We start from the raw sequence: 15662 nt of genomic DNA on the forward strand, positions 1-15662 counted from the left end.
GAAAGGTCTATACCAATCCTCCATCTGATAGAAGGCCATAACCAATACATACAAAGAACTCAAAATTTAGACTTCAGAGAGACAAATAACCCTATTAAAATTATGTTCCAGAACTAAACAAAGATTTCTAAACTGAAGGAAATCAATTATCTGAAAAGAACGTAAAGAAATGGTCATCATAGAAATGTAAATGAAAACAACTCTGAGTTTCCACCTCACACAAGTCAGAATGACTGTAATAAAAAAAATCAGGAGACAGAAGATGATGATAAGGATGTGAAGAAAGAGGAACACTCCTTCTTTGTTGGTTGGATTACAAACTGGTTCAAACATTCTGGAAATCAGTCTGCAGGATCCTTAGAAAATTGGACATTGCAATAACTGAGGTCCAAGCCATACCACTCCTGGGCATATACCGAAAAGAAGACATAAAAAAAGACACATACAGAAGAATGTTCATAGCAACCTTATTTAAAATACCCATAGGCTGGAAAGAACCCAGATGGCATTCATCAGAGAAATGGATACAGAAAATATGGTACATCTACACAATGGACTACTAATCAGCTATAAAACAATGATTACAAGAAAGACATAGACAAATGGATTGAACAAGAAAATATCATCCTGTGTGAAGCAAACAAATCACAGAAAAACACACATGGTATGCAATCACCAAACGTGTGTATTGACCCAAAAGGTCAAATTACTCATGGTACCATCCACAGACCACTAGAAGGTCAAGAAAAGGAACCCAACTTATGCTTGCTTCAGTCCGTTTTAGAAGGGGGAAAAATATCTATGAGTTTACAGCAGATACTGAAGGAATATAAGAATATAAGATTGATATGAATATAGGATTGATGAAGCTAAGAAGTACATGCTGACAGGAAACAGATTTAGATCTTCCCTGAGAGACATAGCTAGAGCATGTCAAATACAGAAGTGAATTCCAGTGGCAAACCAGTGCACTGATCCAGACCTCCTGTTGGTAGATTTTGAGAAAGGTTTACAAGAACTGAAGGAGATTTCAAATCCCATAAGAACTACAATGCCAATGAACCAGAGCTTTCTGGTTCATTCAAACCAATATTCAAATCTGTACATGGAAAGACCTAAAGATCCAACTGCATCTGTGGCAGAGGATGGCCTTGTTGGGCACCAATGTAAGGAGAAGCCGATTGTACTCCATGGGTTTGACTTCCAGTTAAAGAGAATGACAAGGGGCAGTAAGGGGAGTTTATAGAAAAAGGGGAGGATACTAGTTAAGCTCTATGGAAAGGAACTTGGGAAATGAAATAACATTTGAAGTGTAAATCTGGAAATATCCGATTAAAAATTCATTAAAATTTCCTGAAAAAAAATAAAAAATAAAGGAAGGAAAAGGAATAAAAACTTACTGACTCAGAAATCTTAAGGGTAACGGTTAGGGAATGCTACTCAGAGTAATAGTAGTGAAAAGAGTGAGATGATGAAGTCTCAACAAGAAGCAATTCTCCTTCCCAGATATCAGTTTCAGACACAAACTGCACTAAAGGAATCCAAAGCATGGAGGAGTTTACACTGAGCTGAGGACACAATACTTGCCTTTGCCTTCATCCTTAGCACCTTTTTGTTCTGGGCACAAAGAAAAGTCTTGAGCTCTCAGGAAAACTACTTTGTCCTTCCCAAGACTTAGCTTTTTGAATAAAGAAATTAATGATATAAACTCAATAACTTCCAGGAACCATAATAGGCAGGGAAGTCTACATACTTTGAGAGGCTCCCAGCTACTGATTCCTATATGTGGAAGGCTATGATTTAGGCTATCTCTTTGAGGAACCCACTCAACCCCTAAGCAGGACTCACTGAGCTTTACCAAGGAGCACATATTTGTTCTTTTTATACCAAGACAGAAGGCCAGCTTCCTTCTCCCTATCCCTCCTCCTTGATCTTCTCTCTCACAAATGGCTGTTTACTTTGAATTATAGGCCAATTAGTAAACCCTAGAGGTAGAGGTACTTAAGGAATATCTGAGAGGCAGTTAATGTCACGACAACACTTGTGACATCACAGAAGAATCTACTACTCTCCAGGTTACAAGAGATTTTTCGTTGAGGTCTTAATGGTGATGTGACTGAGAACTGCCTTGTCCTACCTTCTAAACAGCTTTCCTTACATTGACCAGATTAGAGGGTGCCCTTTCCAGGAGTGTCTCCTGTGACACAGTGGAAACCTTTACATACATCTCTCTAAACCTAGAGACATCTCTTTGCTTCATTAGTGGTTACATATTCTGAATGGAGATAGTCAGGGGCTTGTTACTGGTAGAAAAAATTAGGAACATGGAGGGGAAGAGATTCTTCTAGATAATATTTTTAATCCCAGTCAATTTCTGTGACATACAAATCAATTTTCTAGGTTTTCTCTGTTTCCTATGGCCAGTGTTTTTCCTACAGACCTTTAAATGAATGAATATTTTACTACATTTTCCAATTTTACATTCCTTGATAGTGAACTTTATATATATTTCTGAATGTTTACTCAACAATTCCGTTTTCCAATTTCATTATTTTGCAATTGTTTTGGAACAAAAGTGGGCCCAGTTATAGAGTCATTATAACGGTGTAAGTATTGTGTTCCCATTTCAATGATAAACTCCCAAATCCACATTTTATCCAAAAATTACCAGACATCAGGAAAGCAAAGGACAACATGAACTATTGAATGTGTTTCTGTAGTCCCATTAGACATCAGTTCTCTAATATCTACCTTCCTGTGTTACCAGGTACAGACTTGAGGGTTTTGGATATTTTACCATGATTCTTTTTTCAGTCCAACCCTAAGATTCAGGAAGATAGGCAAGGAGAGGGATGGCTTTAGGTCCATGGAAACATCAACTTCAATAGGTTCATAAGAACAGGAGGGAGTATATTTGACACTGTAATTTTTGGATTCTAAATTCTTGACCTAGATCTGCTCATTCATGCTAAATTTCCAAATAACCTCATAGCTGTAAGGACCATCAAGAATATATGTATATATATATATATATATATATATATATATATATATATATATATATAATTTCATCCAACAAAATTAGATAAGAATGATTAAGCTTAGAAGTGCATGCTGAGAGGAACCAGGTATAGAACTTTACACAGTGACCCAGCTAGAGCATGCCAAATACAGAATTGAATGCTAGTGGCAAACCAGTTAACTGAAAACGGACCTCATTTTGGTAGATTTTGAGAAAGGATTACAAGAGCTGAAGGGGCTTTCAATCCCATAAGAACAACAATGCCAATGAACCAGAGCTTTCTCTTACCAAACCAATATTCAAAGACTGTACATGGACAGACCTATGGCTCCAAAAGCGTATGTAGCAGAGGATGACCTTATTGGGCACCAATGGAAGGAGAGGCCATTGGTCTTCCCTGGGATTGACTGCCTGTTCAAATGATTTTCAAGGTATAGTAAGTGGTGTAATACAACAAGGGGAGGGGAACTGATAAGGGATTTTATGGCCAGGAAATTGAAAAAGGAAATAATATTTGAAATGTAAATATAGAAATATTCAATAAGAAAAGAATAAAATTTGCTAAAAAATAAAAAAAATGAAAGAAATAAAAGAAAAGAAAAGTGCCAACTAATCACACTTATTGACTCAGAAATCTAAATGGTCTTGTCAGGGAATGATAATCAGAGTAATACAGTCGAAAGTCTGATGTAATGAAGTCTCAACTAGAAGCAATTTTCTCTCCCAGATATCAGTTTCAGACACAAACTGCACTCTAGGAATCCAAAGCCTGGAGGAGTTTAAATTGAGCTGAGGACACAATACTTGTTGTTTCCATCTTCCTTAGGAACTTTTCCTTCTGGGCAGAAAGAATAGAATCCATGAGCTCTTAGAAAATCAACTCTGTCCATCCCAGTACCTGACATTAGGAATATAGATATTAATGATATAAACATCACTGATTTCCAGGAACCATAGCCAGCAAGTAAATCTAGATGCTACTGAGTGGATCCAGGCTCCAGCTTCCCACGTGTGGAAGGCTGAGATCAACACCATCTCTTCAATGAACCATAACTATTCTGAGAGAGCATTCAGTGAGCGTTCCCATGGACTACATATTTCGTCTATTTTTTAAACTAAAACAAAAGGCCAGCTTCATTCTCTCCATCTCTGATCTCTTCTTCTTCTATGTTCACCTCCCAAATGGCTGTTTACTCTGAATTAGAAGACAATTAGTAAACCGTAGAGGTACTGAAGGAATATCTGAGAGGCAGAGCAGTCACAACAACACCTGTGACATCACCGAAGAACCTAAGACTCTTCTGGATAAAGAGATTTTTCAGGAAAAGCCTAATGGTGATGTCACTGAGAACTGCCATGGCCTTCCTGCAGAACAGCTTTCCTTACATTGACAAGATTAGAGGGTGCCCTTTCCAGGAGTGTGTCCTTTGACACAGTGGAAATATTACATACTACATCTCAATAAAGAAAGTGACTTCTCTTTGCATCATTAGTGGTTACATGCTCTGAATGGCGAAAGTTAGTTAGGGACTTGGCATGGGTAGAAAAGATCTAGGAACTTGGAGTGGAGGAGAATCTTCTGGATAATAATTTTATTCATTGGATCATTCCTGTGAAATACAGTTCAATTTCCTAGGTGTTTTCTGTTTCTTAAAGGACAGTATTTTCCCAACAGACCTTTAATTGAAAGAATATTGTATGACATTTTCTTACTGTACATTCCTTCATAGTGGACTTTACATAGATTCCTGAATGTGTATTCAAACATTCTGTTTTCCAATTCAATATTTTGCAATGATTTTGGCAACAAAGAATGCCCAGCTATAGAGTGAATATAAGATTAATATTGTTTACCTCTTCGAAATGATAAACTCCCAAATCCTCATTTTATCCAAAATTTATCTGACATCAGTAAAGCAAAGGACAATATGGACTACCTAACGTGGTTCTGTAGTCACATTAGATATCAGTTCTCAAATATCTTCCCACGGCCAGACTTGAGGGTTTTGGATGTTCTACCATGATCTTTCTTCAGGGCAAATATAAGATTCAGGAGGATGTGCTGGGAGAGGAATTGCTTGAGGTCCAGTGAAACCTCAACTTCAATAGGTTCAAAAGAACAATAGGTAGTCTATTTGGCATTGTCATTTGTGGATTCTATATTCTTGACCAAGTGGCACAGAATCCACGTTAACATTCCATGTACCCTCATAGCGTTAGGAGACAACAAAAGTGTGTGTGTGTGTGTGTGTGTGTGTGTGTGTGTATATATATATATATATATATATATATATATATATATATATATATATATATATATATGCATGCTACCAAAACTAGAGAAGATTGATGAAGTTAAGAAATGCATTCTGCCAGGAACCGGGTGTAGATATTGCCTGAAAGACACAGCTAGAGCAGGTCAACTATATACATGAATGCTAGTGGCAAACCAGTGAACTGAAGACGGACCTCTTGTTGGAACATTTTGAGAGAGGATTACTAGAGCTGAAGGTGCTTTCAACACCATGAAAACAACAATTACAATGAATTAGATCTTTCTATTACTAGACCAATATTCAAAGAATGTGCATTGACAGACCTAAGGCTCCAACTGCATATGTGGCAGAGGATGGCCTTGTTGTGCACCAATGGAAGGAGAAGCCCTTGGTCCTACCTAAGTTTCTCTCTCAGTTCATGGGCATGCCAAGTGGCCTTAAGGGGTATTAAATAATTGCAGAAACTGCACATACTGTGGCCATATTCCGGTATTCAGGACACAAGGAAATTAATTTGATTAATCATAGGTATGCAAGGAGATACTTCAGGAGAAGAAGAGGAAAGGGAACTTGGGCCTGACTGATGCACAGCATGAGTTCACCAATCCTAAAAAGAAAGAGGAGAGATGTAGTTCCTCATCTTAAAAAATGTGTAGAATCTTTTTAATGTTTTTTCTCTCCAAGCTTGGTTACTGGAAGATTGATATAATTTATTAATTTTTATTTACATTATAATTGTTGTTCCATTTCCCTGTTTCACCTCCAGGAACCAAGTATCTCATCCTTCTTCCCCTGATTCTATGAGCGAGCTCCTTACCCACCTACCCACCTACTCCCTCCCGCCTCCATTTCCTGACATTCCCCTACCCTGGGACATTGAGCCTTGACAGGATAAGGGACCTCTCCTTCCAGGTCGATCCTCTGCTACATATGTGACAAGAGTTATAGGTCAATCCCTGTGTACTCTTGGGATGTTGGTTTGGTTCCTGTTATTTCCTGTGGGAAGGTTATTTTTAAAGTTGTCACAGATATAATTTTAAGGAATCAAGTGCAAACGAGAGAGGAATGTGTTCTTATAAACCTAAGCACACATCTATAAAAGGAAACTAATTAGAATGGCCAGGAGTTCTTATGATGCCCTGCCATACTTTTCCAGATTTCCAGTGTTTTTTTTCCCCTGAACTCAGCCATTTAACCTTAAAGGAAGGCCATTCTAAAAGATCCATACACACCTCCTTGTGGTTTTCAGGAAATAATAAAGATAATATCCCCAAGGAGTGAATGGCTTATTAGTTTTAATAAAAAAAATTCAATTCACAGTGACAAATAACGGAATGGTCAGAAGAGACAGAGATAGACAACACATAAACAAATAAATGAATATAAGGAGACAATAAATGGTGGTTACAACAAAATCATGCACTTGGGAAAAGTGTCATTTGGAGACATCTCCCTAGAATCTTGATGTCTGTTAGAGGCAGTAAAAATGGCCATCACTATGTGTTCAACAGAAGGTTTTAGATCCAGTATTACTTCTAAAAGTAACAAAATACATGAAAATTTCTATAGGAAATGTAGACCAGGGTATCACAGGTCCCTCAATCACTCTGTTGAGTTTCTTTATCTTGGTTCCCTGTGGAATGCCTCAGGTAGCACCTTGAAAAAAACCTACACACATCAGGGTCATAGTACATGATGAAATGTATAATTTGCTCAAACTGGTTACAATTTCAAAAAGATAAATCTATGGCTTCACGATATTACAGGGTAAAATCGAAAGACCACTCAGAATGACCAAGGCTTGGAGGGAAATATTTTAGGAAGACTAACTCTAAATGCAAATTACCAGATTCAGTTTTAAAGAAAAAGTATACAAGAACAAAAATGCATCCTATTTGGCTAATGCTGGGGGAAACAAGAAAGTTTAACAAGAGTCAAGAACATGCGGTCAGCTAGGTCAACTTCAATTTCTCAGTTTCTAGAAAAGAGTTGGGTTCTCTGCCAGAAACATTATCAGGCCAGTTGGTAGAAATGAGAGACAGCTTGCACTTGGAAAAGATGGAGAGATGTTTGTCCTCATAGCCAATGTAAAAAGAAAATAGTCAAACTCGTGCAGAATGACAAAGGGTGCAAACCCGTCAGGCATGGAGATTGGTATCTAATGAGGTGCTTCTGTTGGGGGAAGAAAATAAAACAGGGTAGTGAAGAAGGTATTTATAAATACAACCTAAGGTTGTATTTACACATGGTTGTCTATATAACCATAACTAGAGTAGAAAATGTTTAATAATTGAAATCAATAATTCCTTCATATTTTGTTAATAAAGTGTTTCTATAGATTTTTGTGTTTTCTTTCCTCCATTTATTTATCATGCAATATAATATCAATTAAGACAATACAATCATTTTCATATTCATTTCAAATTTGAGATACTAAAAGAATGTGCCATGAAACCCCTTGCACCTATTCTAAATGTATAACGTGTTTGACATTGTGGAATTGATAATTATATCACATTCAGTATAACTATGACCTGGTTAAATATATAATGCATTTCTATTTGTAAGTAGGATCATTCTATTTTATCAAGGCACCATTATAATCTGGTTATTATTTTCATTTACAAATTATTCACAATATAGGAAAATATGATGTTGTCTCAAGTTGACAAGAAGTAGACTCGTGATGGCTATTTTCGGTTGCCTACGTGAATGCAACAGGAATTATCTAAAACCATAAAATAATTGGCATATCTTTGAAGGACTTCTGGTTTCATTCAAAGTGACAAGATCTACTTCTAGTCTGAATATGTAAAATACAAAAACACACCATGAATCCAGATATTTAATCCTGCTACAATGTGGTCAATTCCTTCTATTGGAAGCCTATAGGAGGACAAGGAAGAAAGAAATGCTTGTTCTTATCCTGCTTGGTCTGTCTTGATAGCAAGTTTATTTCATTACTGGCATTAAATCTTAATTCGAAAGAATGCCAAAACCACTGAAGACAACTTAAGACATCATTCTTGGTGACACAGCAACTGGAAGATTCTTGACCTTAACTTTCACAGCCAGCCATTGTTGGATTAGCTGTACCAGAGCCTGTAAGTCACTCAAATAATCTCTCCTCTCCCCATATGTGCACAAACACATACAGGCACACACACACACACACACACAAACACACACACACATATATGTGTATATCTATATATGTATATATATGTATATCTATGTATATATATATATGCATATCTCAGATCAATACTTCTCTGTCTGTTTATCTACCTACCATGATACCTAGATACCTAGACATATAAGTAGACACATAGATTAATATTAGGTTGTGTGAAATCAGTATAGACCCAGGATAGAGTAGGTGCCTCCAATCATGTCACAGGTACTTGGTGCTTAATTCTTCTCAATCCAAGATATCTGTTACTGCTGTGGAAGCAAACTTACTCCACAAATTAGTCCTCACTTACACAGGACATAAACAAAACTGTGTGTGAGTTTATAGGTATCTTAAGAATAAAGTTAAAGAATGCCAGTAAAGTATTTGGGTTTCAATTAAGCTTCATGCATTTAGACTCTGTCTTTAGCACTACATTTCAAGGCTTAAACGACGCTTGTGTTCCCTGAGGCCTACCGGCACAATGGACAACCAGGAAGACACTGCTTCAAGCACTTGCCAGCAAATCCCCTGAAAGCACACTCTGCAGGAGTAAACTACACCCTGAATCTTGCACTCCATTTTCTGATGCACAACTCTGACTGCTTTCATGGAGACCAGCTCTGACAAGGACTAACCAAGAAAGATCCTGCCCCAATTCCTTGTGTAACAAGACCCCTTAAAGCACACTCAGGAACCTTAAATATCACCCCATTCCCTAGGGTCAATTATCTGGAGAACAACTTCCACCTTCTTTGCTCTAGATTAATGTGGTAACTGGGTTCCCAAACAAAACCTATACTAGGTAACATAGAAACAATTTTAGGACCCAAAACCCAAGAGGCCGCATAGGCCGTAAAAGCCTGTGGTTAGACCCCTACTGGGTTTGAACTTTTGCAAGTAACCTGTGCTCTGGACACTCAGAGCAGAAGTCAGAAAGAAAACAGGAATCAATGGAGTGGGGCATCCAAAAGCACTTTTCCAACAATGATAATCTCAGAAATCATCATGTAAATACATAATAACTGCAAAACCAAGAGGGCTAAAGGGCAACATAAGATCACAATCAATAACACCCAGGGCAATTGGTATAACCATGTTCTAACTATACTAAAGCAGCCTGTTGAATATTAAATCACAGCTGCAGCAGAAAATGACCTTAAATCTAATCTTATGAAGATTCTAGCTAACTTTAAAGAAGTAATGAATAATCCCTGTAAATAAATATAGGAAAATAAAATCAAATGGGTGAAGAAAATGAATAAGATTGTTCAAGGCCTGAAAAGAAAAATAGAAGAAATAAGAAAAACATAAAATAAAGAAACCCTGGAGATGGAAACCCTAGGTAAGAGAACAGAAACTATAGATGCAAACATCAACAAGAGAATACAAGAGATGGGAGCAGCAATCACAGGCATATAAGACAGATGGAATTAATCTATCAGCAAAGATAAATATTAAATATAAAACCTCCGGGAAATATGGGACACTATGAAAAAAGAAAAAAACAAACTAACAAACAAACAAACCTAAGTGCAATAGGAATACAAGGAGAAGATTCTCAGTTTGAAAGTCCAGGAACTATTTTCAACCAAGTAATAGAAGAAAACTCCCCTAAACCAATGGAAGAGATGTCCATGAATGTACATGAAGTTTACAGAACAAGAAATATGTTGGATTAAAAGAAAAGAAAACAAACAAATGTGTCCACATAATAATCAAATCTTAATATACAGAAAAATGATATTAAACGGTACAAAGAAAAAAGCCCAAGTAACAAACATAGGCAAACTTAACAAAACTATATTAATTTTTAACAGAAAGTCTAAAAGTCAGAAGGGCCTAGGCAGATATCTTACATACATTAAGAGAACACAGATATAGGAAAAGATCACCATGGACTAAAGCTGGCATTAAAAATCAAGGAAAAGTCTCTACAAACTCATGTAAATTAAACAACTTTTTACCGAATGACTGATGGCCACGAGAGGACATACAGAAATTAAAGACATTCTAAAATTCAGTGAAAATGAAGGAGTAGCATACACAATCTCATGAGAAACAATGAGAGAATTGCAGGGAGGAAAGATCACTACAAAAATGGCCTTTCCAATGCAATCAGAGAGATCACATACCAGTAACTTAAAAACACAGGGAAGACCTCTACAAGAAAACAATCAATCAAACAAACAAACAAACAAACATGCCACAGGGGCAGTTATCAGAAGGCAGTTATCAAACTCAAGGCTGGAATCAATAAATAAGAAAAAAGAAGACAGTAATATTAAAAAGGGTCCCAAGAGTTGAGAAAATTAGCAACTTAGCCAATCTAATTCAAACGTGGAGGAACATTCTCCTAACTAACAAAAATGAAGGAAGACATAACGAGGAACAATGAGATAATTCAAAGAATCCTTAGGTTTTACTTCAAAAGCATATACTCAGGCTGGGGATTTAGCTCAGTGGTAGAGCGCTTACCTAGGAAGCGCAAAGCCCTGGGTTCGGTCCCCAGCTCAAAAAAAAAAAAAAAAAAAAAAAAAAAAAGCATATACTCCTTAACATTGGAAAATCAGAACAAAATAGTCAATTTCAAATTTAAATCAAGATCAGGTAAACAACTTGAATAAAGGTAAAGCCCCTAAGGAAATACAATCATTAAAAGTCTCCCAACTAAAAAAAAAAAGGTGCATAGCATGGCAGGTTAGAACACATGTGGGAATCCCCCTTCTCTAAGGTGAAGGATAAGGAGCAATGGAAGAGGAGCATGTGAGTGTGGGAATGGGATGAGAGGACTTGGGAAAGGCTGTAATCCAGATGCAAAGGGAACAGATGAAGGGAATTAAAACAAAGGAATTACTGGCCATATGACTTACTTCTCCCACAGATTTTCTTACTGTGTAGCAGTCTTCCTATCCCTAACTTATGTCCCTTGTCTCACACACCTGTGGGCCCCCCAGACATGGGCACAGAGCTGTGACACTGAAGAGCCTGGAGAAATATTTGTTGATTGTCTGCTGAGGAGGCCAGCTGTAGAACACACCTCCTGTCATATTTTGATTTTCGCTGTCTAGAAACCTTCTAGGACACTTTTCGAAGCTGATTTCTACCAATTGTGGATGACAGAATCTTTTCTTCAGTCCTTTAACGGGGAGAAAATGCAAAGCTGGGAGTGGGTGGGAAAAGCTGCTGAATCCTGAGTGCAAGTTTTGTGTGTAGTTCCTCTACTTGCTTTCTGGTAAATCAGGGAAGAACCAGACAAAAGGGTGCTTTCCTGGTGTACTAGAACACTGTAATCCAGATTGTATGCAACAGGGCCACCAGGAGAAATGATGGTTAGGAAGGCAAGAAATCACCAAAGAGCCTTGTAAGAGTGCATTGTCCTTGGAAGTATGTCTGACTAATGCATAATGCATAGCAGCATCTATGCCTCTTTTTATGTCACAGTGGGAGCCTGGCTATATGAGGCAATTGTGGCACACTGACTGTCCACAGGACCTCTAGGACATATGATTCTTTTTACGCTAACCCTGATCTCTGTAAGGTGACCTTGGAGCTTTGAGACAATAGGAAGACATAGCACAAAACACACACACAAGAACACACACACACAAACACCACCACTACCAACAACAACTACAAAATCAACAAAAAATAAACAAAGAAACAAACAAACAAAAAACAACAAAGAGGTAATTTGTTGTAGAAAATAATTTAATCCCAATATGGTATTTTTATCCTGCCTTTGTCCATTTAATTCCCTGTTAAAAGACACACACATACACACACACACACACACACAAACACACGCATGCACACACACACACACACACAAACACACACCACCACTAGCACCACCACCACCACCAACAACAACAAAAACAACAACAAACAAACAAACAAACAAAAACAAAAAACAAGGAGGTAGTTTGTTGTAAAAAATAATTTACTCCCTTTCTGGTGTTTTTACCCTGCCTTTGTCCATTTTATTCCCTGATAAAACACACACACACACACACACACACACACACACACACACACATTTTATATTAAGATAAGCCATTTTGAGAAATCGAAATGCCCAGATATTTACACTTTATCTCATTAAAATCTATTTTCTATCTATAATTCCACACTATTACTATGTTTTATCTGGCCTTCTCTTGATTCCAATTGACCAGATGGTATGTCCATGCCTTTTTGAACCAAAAACCATTGCACGTTCCTCTTCTTTTCACTCTGTTCTCTCTTCTGGGTCTCATCTGCCTTCCTACCCCACCCTGACAGTAAATTCACCCTCAAGACTTCCAATAATCCGTTTTGGCTCCTACAAACATCACAAATACCTGTGTGTGTGCATGGGATTATGCATGTGCATGTGAGGGTCTGTGTGTGTGTGTGTGTGTGTGTGTGTACATGCATGCACACATTCACATGATTAAAACATAAACATTTTTTGAACATAAAAAGAAAACTCATAACTCATTTGAACCAGCATTCTTAGATGAGTTTAGCCATCATAAAAAAAAAATTATTTTCGCAACTGGTGGTACTTGTTGGGAATGCAAACTCAAGACCTCATATTTGCATGACAATGAAATCACCAACTATGACATCATCCAAACACCTTACAATTACATTTTATAAGCTTCTTAGGTTTACTGATGTGTTAGTTACAGATTCAGATACTATCTGTCTAAATACAAGTTGTATGGTTGCTTAGATATTTTTAAGAGTCCTCAGATGCCTGATAGTGCTGACTCGTGCCTTTAATTGCAGTACATGATCAAGTTTCTTTGTTCTGGGTGAAGGTCCTCACAATGACTCTGCATTGCTCTGGAATGGCCTCTTGTATTTACATTCTTTTGTGCTAATTTAGCAATAATCCAGAATCATCCAACCTAGCTGTCAAACATCACATTATATGATGTTTCCAAGTCAAGTGATTGCTAGGCCCTACTTGCCATGGCATATCACTGTGTTGAAAATCTATTGGAGCCCTCAGGAATGCTTCTTCAAACTTGTCATCAGCTGCTGTTGTAATACACAAATCCTATGATACATAGCCTTTCACCTGTGAAAAAGAATAACCTTTACAGCAGGCTGATCGTGTACCTTGTTGTACACTATGTTATTCTTTCAGCCAACACATGCCACTGTGTGCTTATTAGATGTCACAAACACTATGGGGATACATCTGGCTTTCCAAATTTCTCATATAAAACCAGGATGAACTTTATAAACCCTTTTTCAGGATCAGACCTTTATATAGGCTTTGAAACATAACAATAAACACTGATTTTCCTTATGGAAGAATAAATTCCTGACAAGAGGAGGGAGAGATTGCTGTCATCTCTGTTTAACAATAACCTCAGCATGCCATGTGTGTGATATGGAGTAGCTTCAATACTGTACTGTGGAAATAATATGATGTTTTTGGTGTACTCTGTCTAAATGACAGTGTGACATCCATATAGATTCCTGTCCTAACAAATATGGAGGCCTGAGGATTCATTCAGCTTGCTAAAGCCCCTAATAGAGGAACTTTGCTCACCAACTCCTTGTTGTTGTACCCCTTATTGAGCAACTTGCTAGTGGGTATCAAGGAACAGAACCACTTTGAGATTATATATATATATATATATATATATATATATATATATATATATATATATCACCAATCCTACATGTGACAGAGGGCTATTACCTAATACATACAAAGAGTTCAAGAAGTAACTCTACAGAGAGACAAATAACCCTATTAAAATTGTGGTCCAGAAATAAACAAAGATTTCTCAACTGAGGAATATCAAATATCTGACAACCATCTAAAGAAATGTTCATCATTTTTAGTCATCAAGGAAATGTAAATGAAAACAACTCTGAGATTCCTCCTCACACATGTAAGAATGGCTAAAATAAAAACTCAGGAGACAGCAGATCTTTATAAGGATGTCAAGAAAGAGGATTGCTCCTTCTTTGTTGGTGGGATTACAAACTGGTTAACCACTCTGAATATCAGTCTGGAGATTCCTCAGAAAATTGGAAATTTCACTACCTGAGAATCCAGATAGAACTCTACTTGGCATATAATCCAAAGATGCTCCAATATACTTAAAGGACACATCCTCAACTGTGGTCATAGCAGCCTTATTTATAATACCCAGGAGCTAGAAGGAACCCTAATGGCATTCATCAGAGGGATGAATACAGAAAATATGGTATATCTATACAATGGTGTACTACTAGGGTATCAAAATCAATGATCTCAAAAAAGTTATAGACAAATGGAATGAACTAGAAAATATCACACTGATTGAGGTAACCCAATTACAGGAAAACACATATGGTATGAAATCATCATAAGTGAATATTGGCAAAAAAGCTCAAGGTACCCAAGATGCAGTCCACAGACAACTGGAAGCTCAAGAAAAGAACACACAAAATGTGCATGCTTCACTGCTTTTTAAAAGGTGGAACAATACTATCTATGAATTTAGAGCAGAGACTGATGGAATCCCATTCAGATCATGCCGAACTTGTGGCAGAAATATATATATCACTCACCAAAATAGATAAGATTGATGAAGCTAAGAAGTGAATGATGACAGGAACTGTACATAGATCTTCCATGTGAGACACAGCTAGAGCATATCAAATACAGAAGTGCATTCTAGTGGCAAACCAGTGAACTGAAAGCAGACAATAATGGGGGTTATAAAAGAGGAGGGGGACCGGTCAGAGATCTTATGGGAAGGAAATTGGGAAGGGACATAAGATTTGAAATGTAAATATAGATATACCAAATTTAAAAAGGAATACAATTTGCTAAAAAATAAAAAAAATGAAAGAAATTAAAGAACACTGTGAAGTATTCACAGCTATTGACTCAGAAATGTAAACGTCATTGTAATGGAATGATAGTCAGAGTAATACTAGTGAAAAGACTGAGATGATGAAGACTCAACTACAAAAAGTTCTCTCTCTCAGATATCAGTGTCAGACAAAAACTGCACTATAGGTATCCAAAGCATGGAGGAGTTTACTCTGAGCTGAGGACTCAATATTTGTCTTTCCCTTCTTCCTTTGGACCTTTTTCTTCTTGACAAAAAGAATAAAGGCTATGAGCTCTCAGGAAAACAACTGTGCCCTGCCCATCACTTGGTTTTTGAATAGAAAAAAAATAATGTTATAA

The 15662-nt window shown here is 37.1% G+C and overlaps 1 long non-coding RNA gene across 1 annotated transcript in view; it reads right to left on the reverse strand.

Moving 5' to 3' along the window:
- LOC134484756 (uncharacterized) overlaps positions 1-15662 on the reverse strand; it is a 56246-nt gene that overhangs the window by 12382 nt on the left and 28202 nt on the right. The gene's annotated exons all lie outside the window — the stretch shown is intronic.

This window comes from Rattus norvegicus, chromosome Y (assembly GCF_021556685.1).
Source record: "Rattus norvegicus strain SHRSP/BbbUtx chromosome Y, alternate assembly SHRSP_T2T, whole genome shotgun sequence".
Lineage (NCBI taxonomy): Eukaryota > Metazoa > Chordata > Mammalia > Rodentia > Muridae > Rattus > Rattus norvegicus.